The 12,500-nt window shown below is 47.3% G+C and overlaps 32 non-coding genes and 10 pseudogenes across 32 annotated transcripts in view; 12 read left to right on the top strand and 30 right to left on the bottom strand.

The window, feature by feature from the left end:
- The window catches only part of LOC146265129 (5S ribosomal RNA), a 119-nt gene extending 36 nt beyond the window's left edge, over positions 1 to 83 (bottom strand). Inside the window, exon 1 of the ribosomal RNA XR_014728368.1 lies at positions 1 to 83. This exon is cut by the window's left edge and continues 36 nt beyond it. This is a non-coding gene — a ribosomal RNA (5S ribosomal RNA).
- A 186-nt stretch (positions 84 to 269) lies between these two features.
- Positions 270 to 388, bottom strand: LOC146265130 (5S ribosomal RNA). Its single transcript, XR_014726277.1, has one exon. It is a non-coding gene; the product is annotated as a 5S ribosomal RNA (ribosomal RNA).
- A 182-nt stretch (positions 389 to 570) lies between these two features.
- LOC146265131 (5S ribosomal RNA) lies at positions 571 to 689 on the bottom strand. Its single transcript, XR_014726278.1, has one exon. It is a non-coding gene; the product is annotated as a 5S ribosomal RNA (ribosomal RNA).
- A 170-nt stretch (positions 690 to 859) lies between these two features.
- Positions 860 to 978, bottom strand: LOC146265132 (5S ribosomal RNA). The gene has a single exon (XR_014726279.1). It is a non-coding gene; the product is annotated as a 5S ribosomal RNA (ribosomal RNA).
- Positions 979 to 1,162: 184 nt separating this feature from the next.
- LOC146265133 (5S ribosomal RNA) lies at positions 1,163 to 1,281 on the bottom strand. The gene has a single exon (XR_014727786.1). It is a non-coding gene; the product is annotated as a 5S ribosomal RNA (ribosomal RNA).
- Positions 1,282 to 1,473: 192 nt separating this feature from the next.
- On the bottom strand, positions 1,474 to 1,592 carry LOC146265134 (5S ribosomal RNA). The gene has a single exon (XR_014726280.1). It is a non-coding gene; the product is annotated as a 5S ribosomal RNA (ribosomal RNA).
- Positions 1,593 to 1,774: 182 nt separating this feature from the next.
- Positions 1,775 to 1,893, bottom strand: LOC146265135 (5S ribosomal RNA). The gene has a single exon (XR_014727787.1). It is a non-coding gene; the product is annotated as a 5S ribosomal RNA (ribosomal RNA).
- Positions 1,894 to 2,081: 188 nt separating this feature from the next.
- On the bottom strand, positions 2,082 to 2,200 carry LOC146265136 (5S ribosomal RNA). Its single transcript, XR_014728004.1, has one exon. It is a non-coding gene; the product is annotated as a 5S ribosomal RNA (ribosomal RNA).
- A 172-nt stretch (positions 2,201 to 2,372) lies between these two features.
- Positions 2,373 to 2,491, bottom strand: LOC146265137 (5S ribosomal RNA). The gene has a single exon (XR_014726281.1). It is a non-coding gene; the product is annotated as a 5S ribosomal RNA (ribosomal RNA).
- Positions 2,492 to 2,663: 172 nt separating this feature from the next.
- LOC146265138 (5S ribosomal RNA) lies at positions 2,664 to 2,782 on the bottom strand. The gene has a single exon (XR_014729182.1). It is a non-coding gene; the product is annotated as a 5S ribosomal RNA (ribosomal RNA).
- Positions 2,783 to 2,960: 178 nt separating this feature from the next.
- Positions 2,961 to 3,079, bottom strand: LOC146265139 (5S ribosomal RNA). Its single transcript, XR_014727494.1, has one exon. It is a non-coding gene; the product is annotated as a 5S ribosomal RNA (ribosomal RNA).
- Positions 3,080 to 3,265: 186 nt separating this feature from the next.
- Positions 3,266 to 3,384, bottom strand: LOC146265140 (5S ribosomal RNA; annotated as a pseudogene).
- Positions 3,385 to 3,584: 200 nt separating this feature from the next.
- LOC146265141 (5S ribosomal RNA) lies at positions 3,585 to 3,703 on the bottom strand. Its single transcript, XR_014728005.1, has one exon. It is a non-coding gene; the product is annotated as a 5S ribosomal RNA (ribosomal RNA).
- A 174-nt stretch (positions 3,704 to 3,877) lies between these two features.
- LOC146265142 (5S ribosomal RNA) lies at positions 3,878 to 3,996 on the bottom strand. The gene has a single exon (XR_014726282.1). It is a non-coding gene; the product is annotated as a 5S ribosomal RNA (ribosomal RNA).
- Positions 3,997 to 4,168: 172 nt separating this feature from the next.
- LOC146265143 (5S ribosomal RNA) lies at positions 4,169 to 4,287 on the bottom strand. The gene has a single exon (XR_014728480.1). It is a non-coding gene; the product is annotated as a 5S ribosomal RNA (ribosomal RNA).
- A 170-nt stretch (positions 4,288 to 4,457) lies between these two features.
- Positions 4,458 to 4,576, bottom strand: LOC146265144 (5S ribosomal RNA). The gene has a single exon (XR_014726283.1). It is a non-coding gene; the product is annotated as a 5S ribosomal RNA (ribosomal RNA).
- A 400-nt stretch (positions 4,577 to 4,976) lies between these two features.
- Positions 4,977 to 5,095, bottom strand: LOC146265145 (5S ribosomal RNA). Its single transcript, XR_014726284.1, has one exon. It is a non-coding gene; the product is annotated as a 5S ribosomal RNA (ribosomal RNA).
- A 75-nt stretch (positions 5,096 to 5,170) lies between these two features.
- On the bottom strand, positions 5,171 to 5,289 carry LOC146265146 (5S ribosomal RNA; annotated as a pseudogene).
- A 170-nt stretch (positions 5,290 to 5,459) lies between these two features.
- On the bottom strand, positions 5,460 to 5,578 carry LOC146265147 (5S ribosomal RNA). The gene has a single exon (XR_014726285.1). It is a non-coding gene; the product is annotated as a 5S ribosomal RNA (ribosomal RNA).
- Positions 5,579 to 5,752: 174 nt separating this feature from the next.
- Positions 5,753 to 5,871, bottom strand: LOC146265148 (5S ribosomal RNA). The gene has a single exon (XR_014726286.1). It is a non-coding gene; the product is annotated as a 5S ribosomal RNA (ribosomal RNA).
- Positions 5,872 to 6,043: 172 nt separating this feature from the next.
- On the bottom strand, positions 6,044 to 6,162 carry LOC146265149 (5S ribosomal RNA). The gene has a single exon (XR_014726288.1). It is a non-coding gene; the product is annotated as a 5S ribosomal RNA (ribosomal RNA).
- A 198-nt stretch (positions 6,163 to 6,360) lies between these two features.
- On the bottom strand, positions 6,361 to 6,479 carry LOC146265150 (5S ribosomal RNA; annotated as a pseudogene).
- A 166-nt stretch (positions 6,480 to 6,645) lies between these two features.
- Positions 6,646 to 6,764, bottom strand: LOC146265151 (5S ribosomal RNA; annotated as a pseudogene).
- A 186-nt stretch (positions 6,765 to 6,950) lies between these two features.
- On the bottom strand, positions 6,951 to 7,069 carry LOC146265152 (5S ribosomal RNA). Its single transcript, XR_014726289.1, has one exon. It is a non-coding gene; the product is annotated as a 5S ribosomal RNA (ribosomal RNA).
- Positions 7,070 to 7,239: 170 nt separating this feature from the next.
- LOC146265153 (5S ribosomal RNA) lies at positions 7,240 to 7,358 on the bottom strand. Its single transcript, XR_014726290.1, has one exon. It is a non-coding gene; the product is annotated as a 5S ribosomal RNA (ribosomal RNA).
- Positions 7,359 to 7,530: 172 nt separating this feature from the next.
- Positions 7,531 to 7,649, bottom strand: LOC146265154 (5S ribosomal RNA; annotated as a pseudogene).
- Positions 7,650 to 7,821: 172 nt separating this feature from the next.
- LOC146265155 (5S ribosomal RNA) lies at positions 7,822 to 7,940 on the bottom strand. Its single transcript, XR_014727526.1, has one exon. It is a non-coding gene; the product is annotated as a 5S ribosomal RNA (ribosomal RNA).
- Positions 7,941 to 8,126: 186 nt separating this feature from the next.
- Positions 8,127 to 8,245, bottom strand: LOC146265156 (5S ribosomal RNA; annotated as a pseudogene).
- A 180-nt stretch (positions 8,246 to 8,425) lies between these two features.
- On the bottom strand, positions 8,426 to 8,534 carry LOC146265157 (5S ribosomal RNA; annotated as a pseudogene).
- A 190-nt stretch (positions 8,535 to 8,724) lies between these two features.
- Positions 8,725 to 8,843, bottom strand: LOC146265158 (5S ribosomal RNA). The gene has a single exon (XR_014729328.1). It is a non-coding gene; the product is annotated as a 5S ribosomal RNA (ribosomal RNA).
- Positions 8,844 to 9,026: 183 nt separating this feature from the next.
- Positions 9,027 to 9,144, top strand: LOC146265159 (5S ribosomal RNA; annotated as a pseudogene).
- A 172-nt stretch (positions 9,145 to 9,316) lies between these two features.
- LOC146265160 (5S ribosomal RNA) lies at positions 9,317 to 9,435 on the top strand (annotated as a pseudogene).
- Positions 9,436 to 9,510: 75 nt separating this feature from the next.
- On the top strand, positions 9,511 to 9,629 carry LOC146265161 (5S ribosomal RNA). Its single transcript, XR_014726291.1, has one exon. It is a non-coding gene; the product is annotated as a 5S ribosomal RNA (ribosomal RNA).
- Positions 9,630 to 10,033: 404 nt separating this feature from the next.
- On the top strand, positions 10,034 to 10,152 carry LOC146265162 (5S ribosomal RNA). The gene has a single exon (XR_014726292.1). It is a non-coding gene; the product is annotated as a 5S ribosomal RNA (ribosomal RNA).
- Positions 10,153 to 10,322: 170 nt separating this feature from the next.
- On the top strand, positions 10,323 to 10,441 carry LOC146265163 (5S ribosomal RNA). The gene has a single exon (XR_014728591.1). It is a non-coding gene; the product is annotated as a 5S ribosomal RNA (ribosomal RNA).
- Positions 10,442 to 10,613: 172 nt separating this feature from the next.
- On the top strand, positions 10,614 to 10,732 carry LOC146265164 (5S ribosomal RNA). The gene has a single exon (XR_014726293.1). It is a non-coding gene; the product is annotated as a 5S ribosomal RNA (ribosomal RNA).
- A 174-nt stretch (positions 10,733 to 10,906) lies between these two features.
- Positions 10,907 to 11,025, top strand: LOC146265165 (5S ribosomal RNA). The gene has a single exon (XR_014728007.1). It is a non-coding gene; the product is annotated as a 5S ribosomal RNA (ribosomal RNA).
- A 190-nt stretch (positions 11,026 to 11,215) lies between these two features.
- Positions 11,216 to 11,334, top strand: LOC146265166 (5S ribosomal RNA; annotated as a pseudogene).
- Positions 11,335 to 11,520: 186 nt separating this feature from the next.
- Positions 11,521 to 11,639, top strand: LOC146265167 (5S ribosomal RNA). Its single transcript, XR_014727496.1, has one exon. It is a non-coding gene; the product is annotated as a 5S ribosomal RNA (ribosomal RNA).
- Positions 11,640 to 11,817: 178 nt separating this feature from the next.
- Positions 11,818 to 11,936, top strand: LOC146265168 (5S ribosomal RNA). Its single transcript, XR_014729183.1, has one exon. It is a non-coding gene; the product is annotated as a 5S ribosomal RNA (ribosomal RNA).
- Positions 11,937 to 12,108: 172 nt separating this feature from the next.
- Positions 12,109 to 12,227, top strand: LOC146265169 (5S ribosomal RNA). The gene has a single exon (XR_014726294.1). It is a non-coding gene; the product is annotated as a 5S ribosomal RNA (ribosomal RNA).
- Positions 12,228 to 12,401: 174 nt separating this feature from the next.
- LOC146265170 (5S ribosomal RNA) overlaps positions 12,402 to 12,500 on the top strand; it is a 119-nt gene continuing 20 nt past the window's right edge. The window contains exon 1 of the ribosomal RNA XR_014728008.1: positions 12,402 to 12,500. This exon is cut by the window's right edge and continues 20 nt beyond it. This is a non-coding gene — a ribosomal RNA (5S ribosomal RNA).

Raw genomic sequence — 12,500 nt, forward strand, 5'->3', positions numbered from 1 at the left:
TCCAAGTACTAACCAGGCCCTAGCCTGCTTAGCTTCCGAGATCAGACGAGATCGGGCGTTGCCAGGCTGGTATGGCCGTACGAAATAAGTTGACAACCATAGGCTACTTATCCATATACAGATTTAGCAATTGACAATGCAAGGCAGTCTCTCTCTCTCTCTCTCTCTCTCTCTCTCTCGTGTCAAAATGAAAACAGCTTCCAGCCCCTTTCATGAAGGACTACTTGTGCATATTGCAAGATGTCAGTTTCTAAGTGAATGAGCAAAAGAGCATACAGCACCTGGTATTCCCAGGCGGTCTCCCATCCAAGTACTAACCAGGCCCGACCCTGCTTAGCTTCCGAGATCAGACGAGATCGGGCGTTGCCAGGCTGGTATGGCCGTACGAAATAAGTTGACAACCATAGGCTACTTATCCATATACAGATTTAGCAATTGACAATGCAAGGTAGTCTCTCTCTCTCTCTCTCTCTCTCTCTCGTGTCAAAATGAAAACAGCTTCCAGCCCCTTTCATGAAGGACTACTTGTGCATATTGCAAGATGTCAGTTTCTAAGTGAATGAGCAAAAGAGCATACAGCACCTGGTATTCCCAGGCGGTCTCCCATCCAAGTACTAACCAGGCCCGACCCTGCTTAGCTTCCGAGATCAGACGAGATCGGGCGTTGCCAGGCTGGTATGGCCGTACGAAATAAGTTGACAACCATAGGCTACTTATCCATATACAGATTTAGCAATTGACAATGCAAGGTGGTCTCTCTCTCTCTCTCGTGTCAAAATGAAAACAGCTTCCAGCCCCTTTCATGAAGGACTACTTGTGCATATTGCAAGATTTCAGTTTCTAAGTGAATGAGCAAAAGAGCATACAGCACCTGGTATTCCCAGGCGGTCTCCCATCCAAGTACTAACCAGGCCCGACCCTGCTTAGCTTCCGAGATCAGACGAGATCGGGCGTTGCCAGGCTGGTATGGCCGTACGAAATAAGTTGACAACCATAGGCTACTTATCCATATACAGATTTAGCAATTGACAATGCAAGGTAGTCTCTCTCTCTCTCTCTCTCTCTCTCTCTCGTGTCAAAATGAAAACAGCTTCCAGCCCCTTTCATGAAGGACTACTTGTGCATATTGCAAGATGTCAGTTTCTAAGTGAATGAGCAAAAGAGCATACAGCACCTGGTATTCCCAGGCGGTCTCCCATCCAAGTACTAACCAGGCCCGACCCTGCTTAGCTTCCGAGATCAGACGTGATCGGGCGTTGCCAGGCTGGTATGGCCGTACGAAATAAGTTGACAACCATAGGCTACTTATCCATATACAGATTTAGCAATTGACAATGCAAGGTAGTCTCTCTCTCTCTCTCTCTCTCTCTCTCTCTCTCTCTCGTGTCAAAATGAAAACAGCTTCCAGCCCCTTTCATGAAGGACTACTTGTGCATATTGCAAGATGTCAGTTTCTAAGTGAATGAGCAAAAGAGCATACAGCACCTGGTATTCCCAGGCGGTCTCCCATCCAAGTACTAACCAGGCCCGACCCTGCTTAGCTTCCGAGATCAGACGAGATCGGGCGTTGCCAGGCTGGTATGGCCGTACGAAATAAGTTGACAACCATAGGCTACTTATCCATATACAGATTTAGCAATTGACAATGCAAGGTAGTCTCTCTCTCTCTCTCTCTCTCTCTCTCGTGTCAAAATGAAAACAGCTTCCAGCCCCTTTCATGAAGGACTACTTGTGCATATTGCAAGATGTCAGTTTCTATGTGAATGAGCAAAAGAGCATACAGCACCTGGTATTCCCAGGCGGTCTCCCATCCAAGTACTAACCAGGCCCGACCCTGCTTAGCTTCCGAGATCAGACGTGATCGGGCGTTGCCAGGCTGGTATGGCCGTACGAAATAAGTTGACAACCATAGGCTACTTATCCATATACAGATTTAGCAATTGACAATGCAAGGTGGTCTCTCTCTCTCTCTCTCTCTCTCTCTCTCTCTCGTGTCAAAATGAAAACAGCTTCCAGCCCCTTTCATGAAGGACTACTTGTGCATATTGCAAGATGTCAGTTTCTAAGTGAATGAGCAAAAGAGCATACAGCACCTGGTATTCCCAGGCGGTCTCCCATCCAAGTACTAACCAGGCCCGACCCTGCTTAGCTTCCGAGATCAGACGAGATCGGGCGTGGCCAGGCTGGTATGGCCGTACGAAATAAGTTGACAACCATAGGCTACTTATCCATATACAGATTTAGCAATTGACAATGCAAGGTGGTCTCTCTCTCTCTCTCTCGTGTCAAAATGAAAACAGCTTCCAGCCCCTTTCATGAAGGACTACTTGTGCATATTGCAAGATGTCAGTTTCTAAGTTAATGAGCAAAAGAGCATACAGCACCTGGTATTCCCAGGCGGTCTCCCATCCAAGTACTAACCAGGCCCGACCCTGCTTAGCTTCCGAGATCAGACGAGATCGGGCGTTGCCAGGCTGGTATGGCCGTACGAAATAAGTTGACAACCATAGGCTACTTATCCATATACAGATTTAGCAATTGACAATGCAAGGTGGTCTCTCTCTCTCTCTCTCGTGTCAAAATGAAAACAGCTTCCAGCCCCTTTCATGAAGGACTACTTGTGCATATTGCAAGATTTCAGTTTCTAAGTGAATGAGCAAAAGAGCATACAGCACCTGGTATACCCAGGCGGTCTCCCATCCAAGTACTAACCAGGCCCGACCCTGCTTAGCTTCCGAGATCAGACGAGATCGGGCGTTGCCAGGCTGGTATGGCCGTACGAAATAAGTTGACAACCATAGGCTACTTATCCATATACAGATTTAGCAATTGACAATGCAAGGTGGTCTCTCTCTCTCTCTCTCTCTCTCGTGTCAAAATGAAAACAGCTTCCAGCCCCTTTCATGAAGGACTACTTGTGCATATTGCAAGATTTCAGTTTCTAAGTGAATGAGCAAAAGAGCATACGGCACCTGGTATTCCCAGGCGGTCTCCCATCCAAGTACTAACCAGGCCCGACCCTGCTTAGCTTCCGAGATCAGACGTGATCGGGCGTTGCCAGGCTGGTATGGCCGTACGAAATAAGTTGACAACCATAGGCTACTTATCCATATACAGATTTAGCAATTGACAATGCAAGGTGGTCTCTCTCTCTCTCTCTCTCTCTCTCTCTCTCGTGTCAAAATGAAAACAGCTTCCAGCCCCTTTCATGAAGGACTACTTGTGCATATTGCAAGATGTCAGTTTCTAAGTGAATGAGCAAAAGAGCATACAGCACCTGGTATTACCAGGCGGTCTCCCATCCAAGTACTAACCAGGCCCGACCCTGCTTAGCTTCCGAGATCAGACGTGATCGGGCGTTGCCAGGCTGGTATGGCCGTACGAAATAAGTTGACAACCATAGGCTACTTATCCATATACAGATTTAGCAATTGACAATGCAAGGTAGTCTCTCTCTCTCTCTCTCTCTCTCTCTCTCTCTCTCTCTCTCTCTCGTGTCAAAATGAAAACAGCTTCCAGCCCCTTTCATGAAGGACTACTTGTGCATATTGCAAGATGTCAGTTTCTAAGTGAATGAGCAAAAGAGCATACAGCACCTGGTATTCCCAGGCGGTCTCCCATCCAAGTACTAACCAGGCCCGACCCTGCTTAGCTTCCGAGATCAGACGAGATCGGGCGTGGCCAGGCTGGTATGGCCGTACGAAATAAGTTGACAACCATAGGCTACTTATCCATATACAGATTTAGCAATTGACAATGCAAGGTGGTCTCTCTCTCTCTCTCTCTCGTGTCAAAATGAAAACAGCTTCCAGCCCCTTTCATGAAGGACTACTTGTGCATATTGCAAGATGTCAGTTTCTAAGTTAATGAGCAAAAGAGCATACAGCACCTGGTATTCCCAGGCGGTCTCCCATCCAAGTACTAACCAGGCCCGACCCTGCTTAGCTTCCGAGATCAGACGAGATCGGGCGTTGCCAGGCTGGTATGGCCGTACGAAATAAGTTGACAACCATAGGCTACTTATCCATATACAGATTTAGCAATTGACAATGCAAGGTGGTCTCTCTCTCTCTCTCTCGTGTCAAAATGAAAACAGCTTCCAGCCCCTTTCATGAAGGACTACTTGTGCATATTGCAAGATGTCAGTTTCTAAGTGAATGAGCAAAAGAGCATACAGCACCTGGTATTCCCAGGCGGTCTCCCATCCAAGTACTAACCAGGCCCTAGCCTGCTTAGCTTCCGAGATCAGACGAGATCGGGCGTTGCCAGGCTGGTATGGCCGTACGAAATAAGTTGACAACCATAGGCTACTTATCCATATACAGATTTAGCAATTGACAATGCAAGGTAGTCTCTCTCTCTCTCTCGTGTCAAAATGAAAACAGCTTCCAGCCCCTTTCATGAAGGACTACTTGTGCATATTGCAAGATTTCAGTTTCTAAGTGAATGAGCAAAAGAGCATACAGCACCTGGTATTCCCAGGCGGTCTCCCATCCAAGTACTAACCAGGCCCGACCCTGCTTAGCTTCCGAGATCAGACGAGATCGGGCGTTGCCAGGCTGGTATGGCCGTACGAAATAAGTTGACAACCATAGGCTACTTATCCATATACAGATTTAGCAATTGACAATGCAAGGTGGTCTCTCTCTCTCTCTCTCTCTCTCTCTCTCGTGTCAAAATGAAAACAGTTTCCAGCCCCTTTCATGAAGGACTACTTGTGCATAGTACTAACCAGGCCCGACCCTGCTTAGCTTCCGAGATCAGACGAGATCGGGCGTTGCCAGGCTGGTATGGCCGTACCAAATAAGTTGACAACCAAAGGCTACTTATCCATATACAGATTTAGCAATTGACAATGCAAGGTAGTCTCTCTCTCTCTCTCTCTCGTGTCAAAATGAAAACAGCTTCCAGCCCCTTTCATGAAGGACTACTTGTGCATATTGCAAGATGTCAGTTTCTAAGTGAATGAGCAAAAGAGCATACAGCACCTGGTATTCCCAGGCGGTCTCCCATCCAAGTACTAACCAGGCCCGACCCTGCTTAGCTTCCGAGATCAGACGAGATCGGGCGTTGCCAGGCTGGTATGGCCGTACGAAATAAGTTGACAACCATAGGCTACTTATACTTGTGCATATTGCAAGATGTCAGTTTCTAAGTGAATGAGCAAAAGAGCATACAGCACCTGGTATTCCCAGGCGGTCTCCCATCCAAGTACTAACCAGGCCCGACCCTGCTTAGCTTCCGAGATCAGACAAGATCGGGCGTTGACAGGCTGGTATGGCCGTACGAAATAAGTTGACAACCATAGGCTACTTATCCATATACAGATTTAGCAATTGACAATGCAAGGTAGTCTCTCTCTCTCTCTCGTGTCAAAATGAAAACAGCTTCCAGCCCCTTTCATGAAGGACTACTTGTGCATATTGCAAGATGTCAGTTTCTAAGTGAATGAGCAAAAGAGCATACAGCACCTGGTATTCCCAGGCGGTCTCCCATCCAAGTACTAACCAGGCCCGACCCTGCTTAGCTTCCGAGATCAGACGAGATCGGGCGTTGCCAGGCTGGTATGGCCGTACGAAATAAGTTGACAACCATAGGCTACTTATCCATATACAGATTTAGCAATTGACAATGCAAGGTGGTCTCTCTCTCTCTCTCTCTCGTGTCAAAATGAAAACAGCTTCCAGCCCCTTTCATGAAGGACTACTTGTGCATATTGCAAGATGTCAGTTTCTAAGTTAATGAGCAAAAGAGCATACAGCACCTGGTATTCCCAGGCGGTCTCCCATCCAAGTACTAACCAGGCCCGACCCTGCTTAGCTTCCGAGATCAGACGAGATCGGGCGTTGCCAGGCTGGTATGGCCGTACGAAATAAGTTGACAACCATAGGCTACTTATCCATATACAGATTTAGCAATTGACAATGCAAGGTGGTCTCTCTCTCTCTCTCTCGTGTCAAAATGAAAACAGCTTCCAGCCCCTTTCATGAAGGACTACTTGTGCATATTGCAAGATTTCAGTTTCTAAGTGAATGAGCAAAAGAGCATACAGCACCTGGTATTCCCAGGCGGTCTCCCATCCAAGTACTAACCAGGCCCGACCCTGCTTAGCTTCCGAGATCAGACGAGATCGGGCGTTGCCAGGCTGGTATGGCCGTACGAAATAAGTTGACAACCATAGGCTACTTATCCATATACAGATTTAGCAATTGACAATGCAAGGTGGTCTCTCTCTCTCTCTCTCTCTCTCTCTCTCTCTCTCTCTCTCTCGTGTCAAAATGAAAACAGCTTCCAGCCCCTTTCATGAAGGACTACTTGTGCATATTGCAAGATGTCAGTTTCTAAGTGAATGAGCAAAAGAGCATACAGCACCTGGTATTCCCAGGCGGTCTCCCATCCAAGTACTAACCAGGCCCGACCCTGCTTAGCTTCCGAGATCAGACGAGAGCGGGCGTTGCCAGGCTGGTATGGCCGTACGAAATAAGTTGACAACCATAGGCTACTTATCCATATACAGATTTAGCAATTGACAATGCAAGGTGGTCTCTCTCTCTCGTGTCAAAATGAAAACAGCTTCCAGCCCCTTTCATGAAGGACTACTTGTGCATATTGCAAGATGTCAGTTTCTAAGTGAATGAGCAAAAGAGCATACAGCACCTGGTATTCCCAGGCGGTCTCCCATCCAAGTACTAACCAGGCCCGACCCTGCTTAGCTTACGAGATCAGACGTGATCGGGCGTTGCCAGGCTGGTATGGCCGTACGAAATAAGTTGACAACCATAGGCTACTTATCCATATACAGATTTGGCATTTGACAATGCAAGGTGGTCTCTCTCTCTCTCTCTCTCTCTCTCTCTCTCGTGTCAAAATGAAAACAGTTTCCAGCCCCTTTCATGAAGGACTACTTGTGCATATTGCAAGATTTCAGTTTCTAAGTGAATGAGCAAAAGAGCATACAGCACCTGGTATTCCCAGGCGGTCTCCCATCCAAGTACTAACCAGGCCCGACCCTGCTTAGCTTCCGAGATCAGACGAGATCGGGCGTTGCCAGGCTGGTATGGCCGTACGAAATAAGTTGACAACCATAGGCTACTTATCCATATACAGATTTAGCAATTGACAATGCAAGGTAGTCTCTCTCTCTCTCTCGTGTCAAAATGAAAACAGCTTCCAGCCCCTTTCATGAAGGACTACTTGTGCATATTGCAAGATGTCAGTTTCTAAGTGAATGAGCAAAAGAGCATACAGCACCTGGTATTCCCAGGCGGTCTCCCATCCAAGTACTAACCAGGCCCGACCCTGCTTAGCTTCCGAGATCAGACGAGATCGGGCGTTGCCAGGCTGGTATGGCCGTACGAAATAAGTTGACAACCATAGGCTACTTATCCATATACAGATTTAGCAATTGACAATGCAAGGTAGTCTCTCTCTCTCTCTCTCGTGTCAAAATGAAAACAGCTTCCAGCCCCTTTCATGAAGGACTACTTGTGCATATTGCAAGATTTCAGTTTCTAAGTGAATGAGCAAAAGAGCATACAGCACCTGGTATTCCCAGGCGGTCTCCCATCCAAGTACTAACCAGGCCCGACCCTGCTTAGCTTCCGAGATCAGACGAGATCTGGCGTTGCCAGGCTGGTATGGCCGTACTAAATAAGTTGACAACCATAGGCTACTTATCCATATACAGATTTAGCAATTGACAATGCAAGGTGGTCTCTCTCTCTCTCTCTCGTGTCAAAATGAAAACAGCTTCCAGCCCCTTTCATGAAGGACTACTTGTGCATATTGCAAGATGTCAGTTTCTAAGTGAATGAGCAAAAGAGCATACAGCACCTGGTATTCCCAGGCGGTCTCCCATCCAAGTACTAACCAGGCCCGACCCTGCTTAGCTTCCGAGATCAGACGAGATCGGGCGTTGCCAGGCTGGTATGGCTGTACGAAATAAGTTGACAACCATAGGCTACTTATCCATATACAGATTTAGCAATTGACAATACAAGGTAGTCTCTCTCTCTCTCTCTCTCTCTCTCTCTCTCGTGTCAAAATGAAAACAGCTTCCAGCCCCTTTCATGAAGGACTACTTGTGCATATTGCAAGATGTCAGTTTCTAAGTGAATGAGCAAAAGAGCATACAGCACCTGGTATTCCCAGGCGGTCTCCCATCCAAGTACTAACCAGGCCCGACCCTGCTTAGCTTACGAGATCAGACGTGATCGGGCGTTGCCAGGCTGGTATGGCCGTACGAAATAAGTTGACAACCATAGGCTACTTATCCATATACAGATTTAGCAATTGACAATGCAAGGTGGTCTCTCTCTCTCTCTCTCTCTCTCTCGTGTCAAAATGAAAACAGCTTCCAGCCCCTTTCATGAAGGACTACTTGTGCATATTGCAAGATGTCAGTTTCTAAGTGAATGAGCAAAAGAGCATACAGCACCTGGTATTCCCAGGCGGTCTCCCATCCAAGTACTAACCAGGCCCGACCCTGCTTAGCTTCCGAGATCAGGCGTTGCCAGGCTGGTATGGCCGTACGAAATAAGTTGACAACCATAGGCTACTTATCCATATACAGATTTAGCAATTGACAATGCAAGGTAGTCTCTCTCTCTCTCTCTCTCTCTCTCTCTCTCTCTCGTGTCAAAATGAAAACAGCTTCCAGCCCCTTTCATGAAGGACTACTTGTGCATATTGCAAGATGTCAGTTTCTAAGTGAATGAGCAAAAGAGCATACAGCACCTGGTATTCCCAGGCGGTCTCCCATCCAAGTACTAACCAGGCCCGACCCTGCTCAGCTTCCGAGATCAGACGAGATCGGGCGTTGCCAGGCTGGTATGGCCGTACGAAATAAGTTGACAACCATAGGCTACTTATCCATATACAGATTTAGCAATTGACAATGCAAGGTAGTCTCTCTCTCTCTCTCTCTCTCTCGTGTCAAAATGAAAACAGCTTCCAGCCCCTTTCATGAAGGACTACTTGTGCATATTGCAACTACTTGATAAGTAGCCTATGGTTGTCAACTTATTTGGTACGCCATACCAGCCTGGCAACGCCCGATCTCGTCTGATCTCGGAAGCTAAGCAGGGTCGGGCCTGGTTAGTACTTGGATGGGAGACCGCCTGGGAATACCAGGTGCTGTATGCTCTTTTGCTCATTCACTTAGAAACTGACATCTTGCAATATGCACAAGTAGTCCTTCATGAAAGGGGCTGGAAGCTGTTTTCATTTTGACACGAGAGAGAGAGAGAGAGACCACCTTGCATTGTCAATTGCTAAATCTGTATATGGATAAGTAGCCTATGGTTGTCAACTTATTTCGTACGGCCATACCAGCCTGTCAACGCCCGATCTTGTCTGATCTCGGAAGCTAAGCAGGGTCGGGCCTGGTTAGTACTTGGATGGGAGACCGCCTGGGAATACCAGGTGCTGTATGCTCTTTTGCTCATTCACTTAGAAACTGACATCTTGCAATATGCACAAGTATAAGTAGCCTATGGTTGTCAACTTATTTCGTACGGCCATACCAGCCTGGCAACGCCCGATCTCGTCTGATCTCGGAAGCTAAGCAGGGTCGGGCCTGGTTAGTACTTGGATGGGAGACCGCCTGGGAATACCAGGTGCTGTATGCTCTTTTGCTCATTCACTTAGAAACTGACATCTTGCAATATGCACAAGTAGTCCTTCATGAAAGGGGCTGGAAGCTGTTTTCATTTTGACACGAGAGAGAGAGAGAGAGAGAGAGACTACCTTGCATTGTCAATTGCTAAATCTGTATATGGATAAGTAGCCTTTGGTTGTCAACTTATTTGGTACGGCCATACCAGCCTGGCAACGCCCGATCTCGTCTGATCTCGGAAGCTAAGCAGGGTCGGGCCTGGTTAGTACTATGCACAAGTAGTCCTTCATGAAAGGGGCTGGAAACTGTTTTCATTTTGACACGAGAGAGAGAGAGAGAGAGAGAGAGAGAGACCACCTTGCATTGTCAATTGCTAAATCTGTATATGGATAAGTAGCCTATGGTTGTCAACTTATTTCGTACGGCCATACCAGCCTGGCAACGCCCGATCTCGTCTGATCTCGGAAGCTAAGCAGGGTCGGGCCTGGTTAGTACTTGGATGGGAGACCGCCTGGGAATACCAGGTGCTGTATGCTCTTTTGCTCATTCACTTAGAAACTGAAATCTTGCAATATGCACAAGTAGTCCTTCATGAAAGGGGCTGGAAGCTGTTTTCATTTTGACACGAGAGAGAGAGAGAGACTACCTTGCATTGTCAATTGCTAAATCTGTATATGGATAAGTAGCCTATGGTTGTCAACTTATTTCGTACGGCCATACCAGCCTGGCAACGCCCGATCTCGTCTGATCTCGGAAGCTAAGCAGGCTAGGGCCTGGTTAGTACTTGGATGGGAGACCGCCTGGGAATACCAGGTGCTGTATGCTCTTTTGCTCATTCACTTAGAAACTGACATCTTGCAATATGCACAAGTAGTCCTTCATGAAAGGGGCTGGAAGCTGTTTTCATTTTGACACGAGAGAGAGAGAGAGAGACCACCTTGCATTGTCAATTGCTAAATCTGTATATGGATAAGTAGCCTATGGTTGTCAACTTATTTCGTACGGCCATACCAGCCTGGCAACGCCCGATCTCGTCTGATCTCGGAAGCTAAGCAGGGTCGGGCCTGGTTAGTACTTGGATGGGAGACCGCCTGGGAATACCAGGTGCTGTATGCTCTTTTGCTCATTAACTTAGAAACTGACATCTTGCAATATGCACAAGTAGTCCTTCATGAAAGGGGCTGGAAGCTGTTTTCATTTTGACACGAGAGAGAGAGAGAGAGAGACCACCTTGCATTGTCAATTGCTAAATCTGTATATGGATAAGTAGCCTATGGTTGTCAACTTATTTCGTACGGCCATACCAGCCTGGCCACGCCCGATCTCGTCTGATCTCGGAAGCTAAGCAGGGTCGGGCCTGGTTAGTACTTGGATGGGAGACCGCCTGGGAATACCAGGTGCTGTATGCTCTTTTGCTCATTCACTTAGAAACTGACATCTTGCAATATGCACAAGTAGTCCTTCATGAAAGGGGCTGGAAGCTGTTTTCATTTTGACACGAGAGAGAGAGAGAGAGAGAGAGAGAGAGAGAGAGACTACCTTGCATTGTCAATTGCTAAATCTGTATATGGATAAGTAGCCTATGGTTGTCAACTTATTTCGTACGGCCATACCAGCCTGGCAACGCCCGATCACGTCTGATCTCGGAAGCTAAGCAGGGTCGGGCCTGGTTAGTACTTGGATGGGAGACCGCCTGGTAATACCAGGTGCTGTATGCTCTTTTGCTCATTCACTTAGAAACTGACATCTTGCAATATGCACAAGTAGTCCTTCATGAAAGGGGCTGGAAGCTGTTTTCATTTTGACACGAGAGAGAGAGAGAGAGAGAGAGAGAGAGAGACCACCTTGCATTGTCAATTGCTAAATCTGTATATGGATAAGTAGCCTATGGTTGTCAACTTATTTCGTACGGCCATACCAGCCTGGCAACGCCCGATCACGTCTGATCTCGGAAGCTAAGCAGGGTCGGGCCTGGTTAGTACTTGGATGGGAGACCGCCTGGGAATACCAGGTGCCGTATGCTCTTTTGCTCATTCACTTAGAAACTGAAATCTTGCAATATGCACAAGTAGTCCTTCATGAAAGGGGCTGGAAGCTGTTTTCATTTTGACACGAGAGAGAGAGAGAGAGAGAGAGACCACCTTGCATTGTCAATTGCTAAATCTGTATATGGATAAGTAGCCTATGGTTGTCAACTTATTTCGTACGGCCATACCAGCCTGGCAACGCCCGATCTCGTCTGATCTCGGAAGCTAAGCAGGGTCGGGCCTGGTTAGTACTTGGATGGGAGACCGCCTGGGTATACCAGGTGCTGTATGCTCTTTTGCTCATTCACTTAGAAACTGAAATCTTGCAATATGCACAAGTAGTCCTTCATGAAAGGGGCTGGAAGCTGTTTTCATTTTGACACGAGAGAGAGAGAGAGAGACCACCTTGCATTGTCAATTGCTAAATCTGTATATGGATAAGTAGCCTATGGTTGTCAACTTATTTCGTACGGCCATACCAGCCTGGCAACGCCCGATCTCGTCTGATCTCGGAAGCTAAGCAGGGTCGGGCCTGGTTAGTACTTGGATGGGAGACCGCCTGGGAATACCAGGTGCTGTATGCTCTTTTGCTCATTAACTTAGAAACTGACATCTTGCAATATGCACAAGTAGTCCTTCATGAAAGGGGCTGGAAGCTGTTTTCATTTTGACACGAGAGAGAGAGAGAGAGAGACCACCTTGCATTGTCAATTGCTAAATCTGTATATGGATAAGTAGCCTATGGTTGTCAACTTATTTCGTACGGCCATACCAGCCTGGCCACGCCCGATCTCGTCTGATCTCGGAAGCTAAGCAGGGTCGGGCCTGGTTAGTACTTGGATGGGAGACCGCCTGGG

The sequence above is a fragment of the Hypomesus nipponensis genome, chromosome 12 (genome assembly GCF_054491055.1).
Source record: "Hypomesus nipponensis isolate SF chromosome 12, ASM5449105v1, whole genome shotgun sequence".
In the NCBI taxonomy this organism is placed as follows: domain Eukaryota; kingdom Metazoa; phylum Chordata; class Actinopteri; order Osmeriformes; family Osmeridae; genus Hypomesus; species Hypomesus nipponensis.